Source organism: Lissotriton helveticus, chromosome 10 (genome assembly GCF_964261635.1).
Source record: "Lissotriton helveticus chromosome 10, aLisHel1.1, whole genome shotgun sequence".
Classification (NCBI taxonomy): Eukaryota; Metazoa; Chordata; class Amphibia; order Caudata; family Salamandridae; genus Lissotriton; species Lissotriton helveticus.
The window spans coordinates 711,990,157-712,007,076 of NC_136071.1; positions in this window are offsets into that span (position 1 = coordinate 711,990,157).

A 16,920-nucleotide genomic window follows, 5' to 3' on the forward strand; every position below is an offset into this window, starting at 1 on the left:
GTCTTGGACTGGTGGATGTGTGGCGATTGGGGCATCCGGGAGTGAGAGAAGGTACTTGCTATACGTCAGCGCATGACACGTGGTCGAGGCTGGACTATTGGTTGGTGACACGAGATGTTGGCGGATGGGTCATGAAGGCGTGCCACTTGCCCCGAACGCTCTCTGATCATGCTCCGGTGCTCATGGAGGTGGGGATGCCGTCGCATGCTCCGGCTCCTTTTTCATGGCGATTGTCCCCGGGTACTTTGACGGATCTGGTCCTGCGTGAAGAACTGAGGACAATTATTGAAGAATTTTTTGACAAAAATGTTGGATCTGTTGAGAACATGGGTACAGTGTGGGAAGCCTTTAAGGTGACGATAAGGGGAGCGTGTATAGGTTTACAATCGGGAGTCCTCAAGTCACTGAGGGGTTCCATGGACAAACTGGAGGGTGAATTATTATCTCTAGAACGACAACAAGAGCTGATACCGGAGGAATCCCGGTTGGCTGAAATCCGGAAGAAAGTAACTGAATACAATGAGCTCGCAGACCAAGAGGTTAAATTCTTGTCCAAACGTACCAGGGCGCGATATTACAGTGAGGGGGGGTGCGCGGGACGCGGACTGGCAGATAGAATTAAAGAACCCTGGGCTCGGCACTGTGGAGTAAAGGAGATTGTGGATGGGGATACCACCGTGACTAGTGCGACTGGTATCTTGGATTGTTTTGTACAATACTATGAGCAGATGTATGAACATAGGGAGACGACAGGGGAGGAAGAGTTAGCGCTATATTTGGAAGACATAGCATTGGTCTGGCTTTCGAAGGGTCAACAGGATTTCCTAATGCATCGCATTACTGAGGGGGAGTTTCGAGATGCAATTGCGGCTCTGCCGAATGGCAAGGCGGCCGGCACAGACGGTTTGCCATCTGAATTTTATAAAGAGTATGTAGATCTGCTCTTGCCACACTTGGCGATGGTTCTGGAGGAAGAGTTGGAACAGGGACAGTTTCCGGCAACGATGAGGGAGGCATTGTTGGTTGCACTGCCGAAACCGGGCAAACCACTGAATCAATGCGAGTCGTATCGGCCTCTGTCCCTGATGAATACGGACGTTAAGATCATTGCCAAGGTGCTAGCAACGTGGTTGCGACTGATATTGCCGGTTATGGTTCTGCCGGATCAGTCCGGTTTCGTCCCCCTCCGATCCACGACTCACAATTTGAGAGCTCTGTTCACAGTTCTGCATCTTCTCAAGCCAGATCTTGCTGCAGTGGCGGTGCTTTTGGATGCTGCGAAAGCATTCGACTCTGTGGCCTGGCGATACATGTTAGCAGTGCTGCATCGCATGGGAGTGCCGTATTTCTTTACGTCCTTGATCACGCTGCTCTACACGAACCCGATAGCACGAGTGCGGGTTATCGGACATGTGTCAGCACCGTTCCCTATACAGCGGGGGACTAGGCCAGGTTGTCCCATTTCACCCTTACTATTTGCTCTCATATTGGAGCCCCTAGCGTGCATTCTGCGACAAAGATATGCAGACACGGCGTTACGATTCCCTCTCAGGTCCCTGGCGGTGTACATGTATGCCGATGATATGGTTCTGTACATAAGAGAACCTGATCAACATTTGGAAAAAGTACTTCGGGAATTCATTAGATTTGGCAGTTTTTCGGGATTATCCATCAACTGGGATAAATCCATATTGTTACCCCTCACGGATTCCACGCTTCCTTTCACATTGGAATTTCCATTGGAGTGGGCGACGGAGCCGGTGCTTTATCTGGGGATTTGGGTACACAGGGATTGCAAAGAAACAATTCGGGCTAACTACGGAGTGACTATCTCGAAATTGGAAGATCAGGTCGCACGTTGGATTCGGCTGCCACTTTCGTTTGCTGATAGGGTATCCCTAATCAAAATGGTGGTTCTTCCTAAATTTTTGTACTATTTTGTTAATGTGCCGATCGCCCTGACATCCCATTTTTTTGCACAACTGCAATCATTGTTAATTACATTGGCATGGGCCGGAAAGAAGCCGCGAGTGAGGTGGGATGTATTAATAAAACCTTATGAGTTGGGAGGTTTCGCTGTACCGGACATGAGATTGTACTATCACTGTGCTCAGGCTCATTTTGCTACTTACTGGCTATCGGCCCCACCATATACGCCGCATGTGGCACTTGAGGCAAGCGCAGTACTTCCGCTTCCACTTAAGGCGATGATAGTGAATCCTCACTCAATATTTGACAAGGGTGAAGTGGATATGGTACACTGTTTTCTAGAGCCTGGCGGGAGTTGGGGAAATGATCAAACAGACTGCCACTATATGCCCCGGGTATGCCATTGTTATATCATGCTGAGATCTCGGTATCGAGCGAACTGGGAGCTTTACAGTTGCTGCAGGGAGCAGGGATTGCCACTATGGGAGATGTGTTTCCGATTGCCAGTATCCTATCGTTACAGACCCTGTTGGAACAGACGGCTAATGCCACTATGGCCACGTTTATTTATGTCAGGCTCCGCGCTGCAATACGAGCCTTGTATCCTTCCTTCCCGGACGAACCACCGGCACTAGGTGCCTTACAGCTGCTATATACAACGACAAACCAAGTAAAATTGATCTCGCGATTATACCGAGCTTCACAGGAGGATGAGGGAGGAGGCGGTGTGATATCCAAAGCTAAGTGGGATGCATGTTTACCGGACCCACTGACTGATGATGAATGGTCTGAGTGCTGTTCCATGACTGGTGGATTTGCGGCTAATGGAAATTTCCGTCTCATTCACTATAAATTCTTACACCAATGGTATTATACGCCTGCACAGTTGGCTAAGTATGGTCTTCGAGACATGACCAATTGTGTACGTTGTGGTGTAGAGGGTGCTGACTTTATTCACTATGTGACCGGGTGTATGCGTTTTGGGTGGCTGTGACTGCAGCGCTCTCCGACATGACATCAATCGAAATTGCTACTGACCTGCGCCTGTGCTTGCTGGGCATAGCCTCTGGAGTGCCTGCCGGGATGAGACGATTGATAGTGCTAGCACTACAGCTTGCTAAGCGCAGAGTGGCTGTTTCATGGGGGGGGGAACGAGCGCCGGATGTCAAAGTATGGTTGCAAGACATGGCATATTGCTGGGATCAACTAACTGCCTGTTGCCTCCAGGCCAAGAGATGTCTGGGGCCCGTACACAGAATACATGTTGTCGAAGCTTGATGATGAAGGGAGTCCCTAGTTAGTATTAGATGTGCACATGTACACGACTGAGATGTGGATATAGTGCGGATGTTCTTCGCCTTCCTATATGACTCTCTATTAAAAGATATATCAGGGTGGCCTCTTGTCCCAACATCCATCTATCTGTGGAATGGTTTCCTTGCTGAGACAGTCTTCTGCGGCACGCATGGCCTAACCAAACATCAACCGAGTGAGGTTCGGTGAGAATCGGAACGACGTTTTGGGTCTGTTCGCATATGAATGAGTCTGGTATCTACGAACCGTAAATGACGAGATTAGTACATGTACGTGTTTTCGATACACTACTTGGAAGGGTTCGTCTTATTTACAGGTTTTCATCTGAACCTTCGGGTTCCATTTTAGATATAGCATCCATTTTGTTTCTTGCCCTCACGTAGCCAGCGAACGGACAATGTCCGCTTGATGACCCTGGGATTCCCAAGCTCTTGCGGAAGATGCATATTCTTTTGAATGTGCCTTTATGACTAGGGAAGTGACACGTCAAAAGCAGATGGCTCCGCTCGAGGCTCATCTTGCCCTGCCGGTCTATTGTTTCAGCCTTGCCTACATTAGGCCCGAATCCTTTGATCCTGTGATCACGCTTCCGATATTGCCCCCACACTTCTTTCAATCTGTTGTCTGTCCTTGTTTTCCTGCACCTGTTTCTGTCCCTTCTCTTAGATCGTTTACGACTAGAATGAAATGTGCCTAATGGTGGGATAGTGTGCTTTTACAGTTGGGAACCGACATGTTTCTGTAATTATGTTCCGGGCTTCTGAAAACATGAATGCGACCCTTTTTGAAGTTTACTGTGGGAACTGAGTTGTAACCTTTTGTTCGCTACGTTGTGCAATGGCTAAGATGTGAATAAAAGGAGCGATCCACTTTTGCAATTTGAAGCAGACTCTCTGAACATACACTATGTTGTACTTCTAGCGATTTCTGTGTCCCTGCAGTAAATAAACGCTGATCTTTGACGCCGAAGGAAGTGTCCCGTGTCTCTGTAATTTGTACGCCGGAACAGGTATCTCCACGAAGGTTTCAGGTGTTGTCCCCTAGCACCGCTGGGCCTTAAATTAGCCCAGTCCTTCAGTTGGTGCCAAACGTGGGGCGACATCATGTGGTACCGGTCCAAAGCCTGACGATCGTGAGGAACTTCGTGTGAAATCTCCGAGGGAAGGTGCACCCCGCTTCATCGATCCTGTTGTCGAAATAAGTGGTCCGAAGATTTTTCCTGCGAAGATTTCCGCTTCCTGACGGCTGCGACGGACTGATGCCCTGACTGTCGACCTGTTTTGGCGCCTGGCGTAGTCCTTTGTACAGCGAGACGATAGACGGGCCTTCCTGGTGACGCCATCGGTCTTTCAGTTAAGTATTTGTGGGTCGCTCCCCGTTCTTAGGTCAGCTCTTTGGTTCCTTTTTGGAACATTTGTTTCAAAATTGAAAACTTGGCATTTGCTTGATATTTGCTTAGTACTTTGAAACTTGGTTGTTGTTGTTGAAACTTGGTTGATTGCATGGTTCCATTGCATTTTTGGTCCTTAAACTGAGGGTCTCATATTTTTTATCGTAATTTGATAACCCTTGAAGTTTGAAAATTCGGTTAGTGTGCATGATGCCTGGCCTTAGTATCTTGTTTGGTTTCCTTAGATGTTGCAACACGGATTCCCAGTTGGAGGACTCGTGTCCGATACCTCCAGTCGGAACTCCGATTTATGAGCTCTATAGTAAACATGGAGTGGGCCCCATTATATATAATGCCTTTTGGATTCGTTATACGAGAAAAGATGGTGTCCTTAGTTGGCCACCCCATGGTAGCTTTGAAACTGAGATTTTAGATAATCTCGAAGCAAAATTGTTTAAAAAGAAAGCTAGGCCAGCAATGTTTGATTCCTTTAGGTTATGGCGCAAAGAGGCCAGACAGAAAGAAATCAAGCTGGCTAAGAAAAATAAGACAGAAAGTGTCCTTTCGATAATGCAAGGTGCAGAACAGCATCAGCGAGAAACGGAAGAGAAGGAAAGGGAAGTTTCTATCAGACAGCATAGCATGGCGGTGGATAGATGTTATCCGGTCTTGCCGTCGAGTTCTGATAAGAAGGAAGAAGAATCGAAAGAGGATCCCTTGTTATCTTATTTACTGAAGTTACTACCTCCTTATGCACAGGGTGCTATAGCCCCTATAGTTCCTCCTGTTCTTCCGCCTGTTGTTCCAGTGGCTACTGGTCCGCCTGTAGTTGGCCCTGTTCCTCCAAATCCCCTTGTTCTCCAAGTGGGCCCTCCTCCTTTACCACCTCTTGCTCCTGTTCTTCCTACTGCTCCTCTGCCCGTAGTCTCTCAGTCTACTGCTACTACTACTCCTGTTATCTTGGCTACTTCCACTGCTCCTACTTTTAGTCCTAATATTGTTGCTCCTGTTCTTCTTTCCTCTTCTCCTTCTGTTCGTAAACATATACCTCATTCTATTGCTAATTTCTATTCTCCACTTTTCGGATCGTTATTTGAATCCGATGCCTCTGAAATCTCTCAGAGACGTAGTCAAATGCCTGGTGTAAGGGAAGGTGAGGTGTTAGAATCTATGACGCGTAGGTGGATTAGACATCCTGCTAAGTACACTTCACGCATAGTTTTTGATACGTTCTTTCAGTTTAATGAGCCCACACAGAGATTCGTGTTCGAAGAGATGTGCAAGTCATTGAGAGAAGAGTGGGATAATGATGAGCTAGATATCGTACCGCCTGATATTAATGAGCTTCGGAGTCAGTTTTCAAACGGTATGATTGTAGGTAGTGATGTACGGCGTGCATTAGAGCGTTTGTTAGCTTTTAGATCCACAGTGCCTTCGAGAGTGTCGTTTGACGACGACTCTGGTGACCTGAAACTGAAATCTGGTCAGTATCCTATGCGAGAGGTCCCCCCAGTGTGGAGGCCAGGTGATGTTACTGTCGTTCCTCCAGTTTTGCCACACTTCCAGAGAGTTTGGATACACCTCCCATGGAAGCGATCAGAAGTCTTGCAGGTGAAACAGTCTTTGCCTGACCCACGGAAGAATCCGGCGGGTTATTACAAGGAGTTATCCCAATTCGTAGATGCTTCCATTATGAACCTTGCTGATATCGACATGTTGTTTGGTAATGTAGTACCGCAACCGATTTGGGCGAAGATTCGTAATGAGAATCATACAGTTGAGTTAGGTGGTGATTGGGCTGCAATTGTAGCGGCCGATGGACAGCAAGATGGTGGGTCCAAGCCTGATCAGTTAATTACGGATTTACCGAAGAGAATCATTGCGCTCATGAAAACACTCATGCCAGCGATGAAGGTGAATTGGGACAAATTGTCTGCTTGCAAACAAAAGAAAGACGAGAGTGTCTCCGATTTCTTTACTAGGTTTGAGGAGGCATTTATTGATCATAGTGGTCAGGATATGAGCACTGAGGGAGGTCAGCGATTGTTCGTCGATAAGTTCGTGTTCAATCTGTTGCCTGAGCTATGCAACAAATTGAAAAACTCTGAAAGTGCTTAGGCTGTTTCCACCACAGCTCAGATATTAGCAACGGCTCAATATTATGAGAATAGGGAAAAAGAGGAGAATGATCGTGCAGAAAAGAAAACGAAGGAGCTAAAAACTAAGGTCTTATTGCAGCAAGCGTATCCTCCGCGCTCGAATCAGAGTGACTCGCAACAGCAGCATGTGCAGTATCAACCACAGGTGCAGTATTCTAGGATGCAGCCGCGCTCTGAATACTCAGCATCCAGACCTATGCTTGGGAATAATCAGTGTGCATATTTTAAGGGTGAGGGCCATAAGTTTAATTGTCATGTTTTACGTGACCGAACAAATGGTGTCTCGGTTCGAGGAGGTCATGGTGGTTATCAGCAAGTCTCTCGAGGTAGAGGTCGTGGCATCTCACAAAATCAAAATGAGCGTTCTGCTCCTCCATAGAACACGAACAATTGTTTTGACCAGCGGAATGCGTTGTCTGGTAGATCTGCACAGTATCATGTGGATGACTATTATGTTGAGCATGAGATTGGTGCAGACAACGATTGCTAGGACAGCCATAGACAAAGAGAGGGAGTAGTATCAGTTCCGGTTGATCAGAGAGGACCTTACGTCGCAGTTACCACATCGGGCGTAGTTGAGCCTTTTCTGTTGGACACTGGTGCAGCAAAAAGTTCCATCATGCATTCGAAACTCCCTGGCGCACCTTTGTCTGGCCTAACGAATGTTTCTGTTGGATTCTCTGGCGCCCCGGTTAGCAACCCAGTTTCTAGCCCTTTGTCCCTTACGATCGGGACACGTGAGCTAGAGGCTCCTTTGATTTTGACTACTAGTTGTGGTGAGAATCTCTTGGGTCTGGATTTGTTAAAGCGGTTATATGCGACTCTGTATTGCTCTCCTACGGGAGTGGAACTTACATTAGGTCAGAGAGTGATCTCTCCTATGTATTTGTCAACTGATAAGCTCCCACCGGAATTGAGTTCCCTTCCTGAGTCTTTATAGGCAACAGGTCCCAATGATGTGGGCCTACTGGAAATACCACCTTATGTAGTCCAGTTAAAATCAAATGTGAGATTACCACGTATTCCCCAGTATCGTATCTCTCTTGATGGTGAGCGAGCGCTATTAGCGATCATTTACGACTTGATCGAAAAGGGTGTTATTGAAGAAACTCGGGGAAATGTGTGTAATAGTCCTGTGTTACCTATTTTGAAACGAACTGACCCATCCAAGCCTCCTGTGTACCATTTTGTAATTGATTTGAGAGAAGTGAATAAAGTCGTGGTTCCACAGTTTCCAGTGGTTCCTGACATTACAGCTTTGCTGACCCTGATTCCAGCCTCTGCCTCCTGGTTTTCGGTGATAGACCTAAAGAATGCTTTCTTTAGTATTCCGATTGCTGAGGAAAGCAGAGATCTTTTCGGCTTCTCATTAGGTGGTCGCAGTTTTAGCTTTAAACGCGCACCACAGGGCTACTGTGAGAGTCCATCGATCTACAGTCAGGCCCTTAAGAGTCAACTTGATGCATTTGTGTTACCTGCTGGTGCGGCATTGATTCAGTATGTCGATGATCTGTTAGTGGCTGCCGACACCGAGCAAATTTGTAAAACTGCTACAGTATCATTGTTACGGCATTTATGTGACTTACATCACAAGGTGTCACCTTCTAAGTTACAGTATTGTTGTCAAGAAGTAACCTATTTAGGTCACTTATTGTCAAAGGAGGGAAGAAGGTTGACCCCAGAAAGAATTGCAGCGATTGCTCGAATGACTGTGCCAACAACTCAGAGAGAAGTACGTGCCTTTCTAGGTATCACGTCATATTGCAGACCATGGATTCCAAACTTCTCATTGTTAGCGAAGCCATTGTTAGCTCTCACGTGCAAGGATGTTCCGACTCCTTTGCCATGGACTGAAGATTGTCAGAAAAGTTTTTCTGAATTGGGTGATGCGTTGTGTTCGGCTCCTGTGTTAGGTACTCCTGATTAAAGTAAGCCATTTACACTATATGTTCACGAGAGAGAAGGTTGTGCGTTAAGTGTGTTGACGCAACAATTTGACGGCAAACAGCGTCCATGTGCATATTTTTCTTCGACTTTACTCCCAGTAGCTAGAGCGTTGCCGAGTTGTCTAAGGGCGACAGCGGCAGCTGCGGTGTCCATTCGACAGTCCGCAGCTCTGGTCATGGATAATATGCTCACAGTGATGGTTCCGCATGCAGTTGACACTCTCTTGAATCGAACGAAGACTCAACACTTGACGAGTGCAAGGTTGTCCGGCTATGAGTTGACACTTTTGGCAAGTCATATACAGATAAAACGTTGTAGTGTGTTGAATCCAGCGACATTGTTGCCGATTCATATGGAATCAGGTGATGTAGCACCACATGACTGTTACTTAAGAACTGAAGAAGAGACGAAGGGTGGTATTGACCTGAAAAACACTCCATTGGTAGATCCTGATGGTACTTTGTATGTAGATGGTTCATGCTTCAAGTTGCCGAATGGTGAGGTGACGACTGCATATGCTGTAGTGACGTTGAGTACGGTTGTGGAAACTGCGAGATTGAGTCAGAATTCGGCACAAGCTGCAGAGTTGATTGCTTTAACGAGAGCGTGTGTTTTGTCTAAAGGAAAGCGAGTGAATGTGTTTACTGATAGTCAGTATGCGTTTGGCGTAGCACATAGTTTTGGTCGATTATGGAGAGAGAGAGGATTCATGACGTCTCATGGCACGAAGATTCAACACGGACAGCTCGTGAACGATCTTTTAGATGCACTTACATTGCCTAAGCAAGTGGCAATCATTAAATGTAGCGCGCATCGAAAGGTTACAGATGATGTTGGTCGTGGTAACGCGCTTGCAGATGAGATTGCTAAGGAAACGGCCAAGAATCTGACAAACCGAATGTATGTTACGAGTTCAGTGAGATGGCTGGCGGAGACTGGTATGTGTGAGGATACAGTTGAAAGTGTGAAAGCGATTCAGAATGAGGCCACCGAAACTGAAAAGGCTAAGTGGAAAGAAAGCACGGGGAAGTTGGACATGAATGGATGTTGGGTTGATTTGTCGGAGTATCAGAGATGGATGTTACCGGATGCGTATGTGCTTTCTGTTGTTACTATGGCCCATGGCATGTCACATATTAGCACGAAAGGTATATGTAAGTTGTTGTCTCCCGTATGGAAGAATGATGGGATTACTAAGTGTGCTGAGAGAGTGGTCAGGAATTGTATGGTATGTCTGATGCATAATCCTGGCAAGGGCACCACCACTCCACCTGGTCATTTTGCTCCTCCTACATGCCCCTTTGAAGTTATCCAGTTGGACTTCATCCATATGGAGAGATGCAATAATTTAAAATATGTACTAGTTGTGGTTTGTGCGTTCTCCAGATGGATTGAGGCATACCCTCTTAAGGATAATACTGCCCTGTCCACAGCAAAAGTTCCACTTAAAGAATATTTACCCAGATTCGGAATGCCACGGATTGTATGGTCGGATAATGGTAATGAGTTTGTGGGAAAGGTGATGAAGAGTGTGTGTGTGGGTTTGGGTATTCGCCAAAAATTTCATAGTGCTAACCATCCTCAATCGGCGGGTTTGGTAGAAGGGTACAATGGTATTCTGAAACTGAAACTTGCCAAAATCCAAGCAACGAGTGGGTTATCATGGCCTGATGCATTGCCTCTAGCTCTCCTGTCGACCAGGGCGACTGTGCACTCTCGAGTAGGGCTTAGCCCATATGAGATTGTGTTCGGCCGTCCTGCGAACGTTTGGGGAGTTCCGAGGCCTAAGGAATTTAGCAGAATTGAATATCCAATGTTGATTGATTATCTTTACGATCTGACTGCTAAATTGAGTTTGATTCATCAACAGGTTTTTGAAGCTCTACCGGCACAAACAGAAGGACCTGGACATCGACTCCAACCCGGCGACTGGGTGCTGATTCGTAATTTCGGGAGAAAACGAAATCTCGAGCCCAGGTTTGTGGGACGCTACCAAGTCTTGTTGGCAACAAGGACTGCAGTTCGGTTGGACGGCAGGAAACATTGGGTGCACGCCACCCACACGAAGAGAGTGCCGTTTCCATTGCCAGCAAATAATTGGATAAGAAAAGGGTTTGCCCCGACTGAAACTGATACAATCCCGAAGTTTGTGCCGTTTAGTGATGCTCAACCTGTAGAGATAGATCCAGCTCAGTCCGATACGTTTGTAGAATCATCTGGTACTGTACCTTTGTCTTCAGCATTGGAGAATTCAAGCTCTGAACTGTTACCTGAACAATCGAACTTTGCCTTGCCACCTGAACCATTGTTTGAAGAACAAACTCGACCTGGAAAATGTCGATATTTCCTTCGATCGCGTGATTAAGGACAAATAAAAGATTCCTTTTTTTTCTGTTTCCCTTTTTGCTTTTGAATCTACATTACCCCCTTCCTGTTGCTATGGACATTGTGGACATTTGCATTATTCCTGATCTTGAGTTCCTTAATTTTGTTTTACATATCACGTGTATTCCTTTTCTGCGTAGCTAGGAGACTTATATGAAATTGGATTCTTAATTGACTAAACCTACCATCTGGGTTGGCTGTAGGGCCGTAACGTGTACCTACTTCTGTTTGGCAGGTCTCTGACACTAGGTCGGTTTCTTTTGTCGGTTTCTGGGAACTTCTGGGAATTGACAATCGCTACTCAGAATTAGGTGCGTCAAGAGCGTTACGGACGGTCCTTAGAGGATGGAGTTCTCTAAGCTGTCAGAAATGGAAATGATGTTGGCGCAAAGATCTAAGTTGCATAAGATTTTACAAACAAAGTGTTTTTTTTTTCAGATTTTCATGTTGTTCCTAACTGTGTCTATGTTATTGGTGGGTGGAGTGTATTTTGGGATTCAGTTACTGTTGCCTTCCACTTCACCTACTTCCCCCTCTCATGATCTGAATTCTGTTCTCGTTCCCACTATCTCTTCACATTCTTTTCATCTTCTGCCCCAACATGAACAGGTCAGACGTGCGGAATTTATGAACAATTCCTTTGTCCAACTTTTGCATCAGCATCAGTTAGTGATGAACACTACCAACTGTTGGGTGTGTGGGTTAATGCCACATACCATGGATAAGGGTGTTCCGTATTTAGTTCTTCCCTACAGTTCCCAGGGGTCAGCTCGGGCATTCCAAACCACGTTCCGTAGTGCACTAGATTCCTACCCCCGTCGAGAGCCACGTTCCACAGACCTTGGTTCTGGCCCGTACCACAAGTCTTTGACGATAGCGATTGCTGATCTGGATAGAGATATTTTTGATACATCGCTTATTCCAGAGGAGGAGGTGCGAGCCTACAAGGATCTGAGTGAGGCCGAGTATAGTATTTCAGTAGGTGATAGACAGCTTAAGAGCTCGTCTCCAATCTGGATTGTACCCCACCTTGGTCATTTTTTTCTGCAAGGTCTTGGTCGAAATCCGAGAGCTCAGCTTGGGAAGAGTGCTTGTACTGAGACGTACGTTTTACCGATGCTCTCTTCCCCTGTATTTCTGACTGCCAAGGGTACCTATTTTGTGTGCTATGATCGCGCTTATACGTGGTTGCCCCGTGACTTCTCGGGTACATGTTATATCGCGAATCTTTTGCCACCGACTTTCACAGTTGCCTCAGACTATCACAAAACTAGAGTTGTGAGAGGCGTTATTAGTAAAGAGGATACTGCCGGTCAAGAAGCAGGAGACTTCTTCAAGGGTTTCCTACCGTTTTGGGGACCTGTGATTAATAGCACGAACCTGAGACAGTTGACTCGTGTGGTGGAATAAACTGCTAACATAACTGCAAGTGCTCTTGGTAACCTGACAGCAGAACTACAAGCGGATAGACTGATGACGTTACAGAACCGTATGGTTCTAGATGTTGTACTCGCAGATAGAGGTGGTGTGTGCAATGTGATCCATTCGAGCTGCTGTATTTTCATACCTGACAACGCTCCAACTGTTTATCAAGCCATCTCGAAGTTGCATAAAATCTCCGAGTCCATAAACGTGGACGAAGGTGATTGGACGCTTCTAGGATGGTTTTGGGGTCTGATGTCGACTTGGGGTTGGAAGATTCTGATGATTGTTGGGGTTGTTGTGACGTTTCTGTTCACGTGTTATCTTTGTGTACAGTGTGGTCCAGCCTTATGTAGCCTTTGTGCTACAACGTGTATAAGAAGACCATCTGTTACCAGAGAGGCATTGATGGATAGAATAATGCTCCAGCAACATCTAAACGACCTGATGAATATCAATATTGATTTTGATATCGACTAGTGCTTGCCTACATGAGGGCAAAAGGAGCGTCTGAGGTTCGGTGAGAATCGGAACGACGTTTTGGGTCTGTTTGCATATGAATGAGTCTGGTATCTACGAACCGTAAATGACGAGATTAGTACATGTACGTGTTTTCGATACACTACTTGGAAGGGTTCGTCTTATTTACGGGTTTTCATCTGAACCTTCGGGTTCCATTTTAGATATAGCATCCATTTTGTTTCTTGCCCTCACGTAGCCAGCGAACGGACAATGTCCGCTTGATGACCCTGGGATTTCCAAGCTCTTGCGGAAGATGCATATTCTTTTGTATGTGCCTTTATGACTAGGGAAGTGACACGTCAAAAGCAGATGGCTCCGCTCGAGGCTCATCTTGCCCTGCCGGTCTATTGTTTCAGCCTTGCCTACATTAGGCCCGAATCCTTTGATCCTGTGATCACGCTTCCGATATTGCCCCCACACTTCTTTCAATCTGTTGTCTGTCCTTGTTTTCCTGCACCTGTTTCTGTCCCTTCTCTTAGATCGTTTACGACTAGAATGAAATGTGCCTAATGGTGGGATAGTGTGCTTTTACAGTTGGGAACCAACATGTTTCTGTAATTATGTTCCGGGCTTCTGAAAACATGAATGCGACCCTTTTTGAAGTTTACTGTGGGAACTGAGTTGTAACCTTTTGTTCACTACGTTGTGCAATGGCTAAGATGTGTATAAAAGGAGCGATCCACTTTTGCAATTTGAAGCAGACTCTCTGAACATACACTATGTTGTACTTCTAGCGATTTCTGTGTCCCTGCAGTAAATAGACGCTGATCTTTGACGCCGAAGGAAGTGTCCCGTGTCTCTGTAATTTGTACGCCGGAACAGGTATCTCCACGAAGGTTTCAGGTGTTGTCCCCTGGCACCGCTGGGCCTTAAATTAGCCCAGTCCTTCAGTTGGCGCCCAACGTGGGGCTCGAACCCACGACCCTGAGATTAAGAGTCTCATGCTCTATCGACTGAGGTAGCCAGGCGGGGCGCCAACTGAAGGACTGGGCTAATTTAAGGCCCAGCAGTGCCAGGGGACAACACCTGAAACCTTCGTGGAGATACCTGTTCCGGCGTACAAATTACAGAGACACGGGACACTTCCTTCGGCGTCAAAGATCAGCGTTTATTTACGGCAGGGACACAGAAATCGCTGGAAGTACAACATAGTGTATGTTCAGAGAGTCTGCTTCAAATTGCAAAAGTGGATCGCTCCTTTTATACACATTTTAGCCATTGCACAATGTAGCGAACAAAAGGTTACAACTCACTTCCCACAGTAAACTTCAAAAAGGGTCGCATTCATGTTTTCAGAAGCCCGGAACATAATTACAGAAACATGTCGGTTCCCAACTGTAAAAGCACACTATCCCACCATTAGGCACATTTCATTCTAGCCGTAAACGATCTAAGAGAAGGGACAGAAACAGGTGCAGGAAAACAAGGACAGACAACAGATTGAAAGAAGTGTGGGGGCAATATCGGGAGCGTGATCACAGGATCAAAGGATTCGGGCCTAATGTAGGCAAGGCTGAAACAATAGACCGGCAGGGCAAGATGAGCCTCGAGCGGAGCCATCTGCTTTTGACGTATCACTTCCCTAGTCATAAAGGCACATTCAAAAGAATATGCATCTTCCGCAAGAGCTTGGGAATCCCAGGGTCATCAAGCGGACATTGTCCGTTCGCTGGCTACGTGAGGGCAAGAAACAAAATGGATGCTATATCTAAAATGGAACCCGAAGGTTCAGATGAAAACCCGTAAATAAGACGAACCCTTCCAAGTAGTGTATCGAAAACACGTACATGTACTAATCTCGTCATTTACGGTTCGTAGATACCAGACTCATTCATATGCGAACAGACCCAAAACGTCGTTCCGATTCTCACCGAACCTCACGAGGCTGCGGTGCATTACATATTCCGTGTACCTCACTTACCTTATGCTTTTCTATGTTATTCAATGATGCCATGATCTGATCCCTGGGGTGTTTGGGTGGGGGGATGTTGAAGTATTAAATTGTTATTGTGGTATATCTAAATATGAGACTGCTTGTACTCTGCATGAGAATTATTACAAGACTCAGGTTCCTCACTTTGACATGCTGTACACATTGCCTTTGGTCTCCGCTGTTGTGATTCTTACAATAATTGAGGTATGTACGCGAAATACTTTGCGGCCGGCCCGCTCTTTGGGTTGTAGGCCAAGTGCTGTGTTCTTGTAATAAGTGCAATAAAGGTCTTCAAAAAAAAAAAAAAATAGCCCTTCTGGAATCTTCAATGGAAATCTCACTAAAAACAGTCAGCAGACATGAAACCGCATTAAGGGATTGTGTGGATCTAAGAGCCTCAACATCAAGTGGTACAGCTGTTATTAGACTATTCTGGATCTATTGAATTTCACTTGAAAAAAAAGAAGTCAAAAAGGGTCGCATTCATGTTTTCAGAAGCCCGGAACATAATTACAGAAACATGTCGGTTCCCAACTGTAAAAGCACACTATCCCACCATTAGGCACATTTCATTCTAGCCGTAAACGATCTAAGAGAAGGGACAGAAACAGGTGCAGGAAAACAAGGACAGACAACAGATTGAAAGAAGCGCACCATTTGTCTGAGGGGGCTTTACTTCTATGGCATGCAACTGGGTTAAAAAAACCTTCTACAATATGAAGGATTGCTCCCGATGTGTTACTTGCCGCTTTTATCCTACCTCAAGGAATTCTCTTTGTGAATGTTTCATCAGTGTCACATAGTTTTTGAGAACCCTTCCAAACAGTGCTTTGGCCTCCGCACTGTAATTCTTACAGTATTCCCTTTCCGCCTTCTTGCATAGTTTTTTCTCCTGTCTGAGCTCCTCACTAAACCATGGGCTTGAAACCCTGATTTTGCTGGGCAAATGAGCTGTGGCACATGCCAAATACTCTGCTGTGGTGCGTAACCATTTATCCACCTTGAACAACTCAGAGGCAATGGATTCCAACAGAATCGGGGTATTGTTTTCCAAGGCAAGCAGCAAGCTGTTTTGAGGGATATTAGAGAAAGGTCTCATCAAGCATGAGATAGCCTGCAACCTGAGCCTACCCTGCAGTGAGATGCACCAATTAAATTAGATCCCATAATGTTCAGTACAAGCCAGAGGATAAGAGTCCGGCAGAGCAAGACTGAAATTGGAGAAAACCAAATCAATAGTATGGTCACCATAATGAGGGGAGTTAGCAACCCATTAAGAAAGTCCTAACTGGGACATAATGTCAGTCAAAGTACATGTATCATTATCAGATGGACAGTCCCAATTAATATTGAAATCCCCAAAAATTACACATTGGGATGAACGCACAGAAATCTGAGAGATAGCTACGTGGAGGGAGTTTAGGAACATCCTAGCCGATCCAGGTATATAAATCAACATTCCACCTACTGACATTTTGGCATTAAATGAGCGGCATGAAATGAGCACTTTTGCTTCCCTAAGATCTAACACTGGAAAGGAGGAGTAAGAGTAGATGTCCTAACTAATAATAGCGATGCCTCTCCCTCTTCCTGAAACTCTGTCCAGGTTCAGCATCTTGAAACCCAAGGAAATAGCCATTTCTACCACCAGTTTAGAAGATGCTGCCAGCCAGGTCTGTTATGAATAGTATGTCAGGACTTTCGTACAGAAAAAAATCATGAACACATACTGCATGCTTCTGGAAAGAGCGGACATTAATAAGGAATACTTTGACAAGGACTGTGTCCTTACAGGTGTTAATAGTACCACATAGTTTCTTTTTTAAGATAAGTCATTTAGGCTTTAGGCAAAAACCACAGTGGTCACACAAAAAGCCATTGCTCAAAAGTTTGGGGTCCAGTCTAGAGAGGCATTTCAA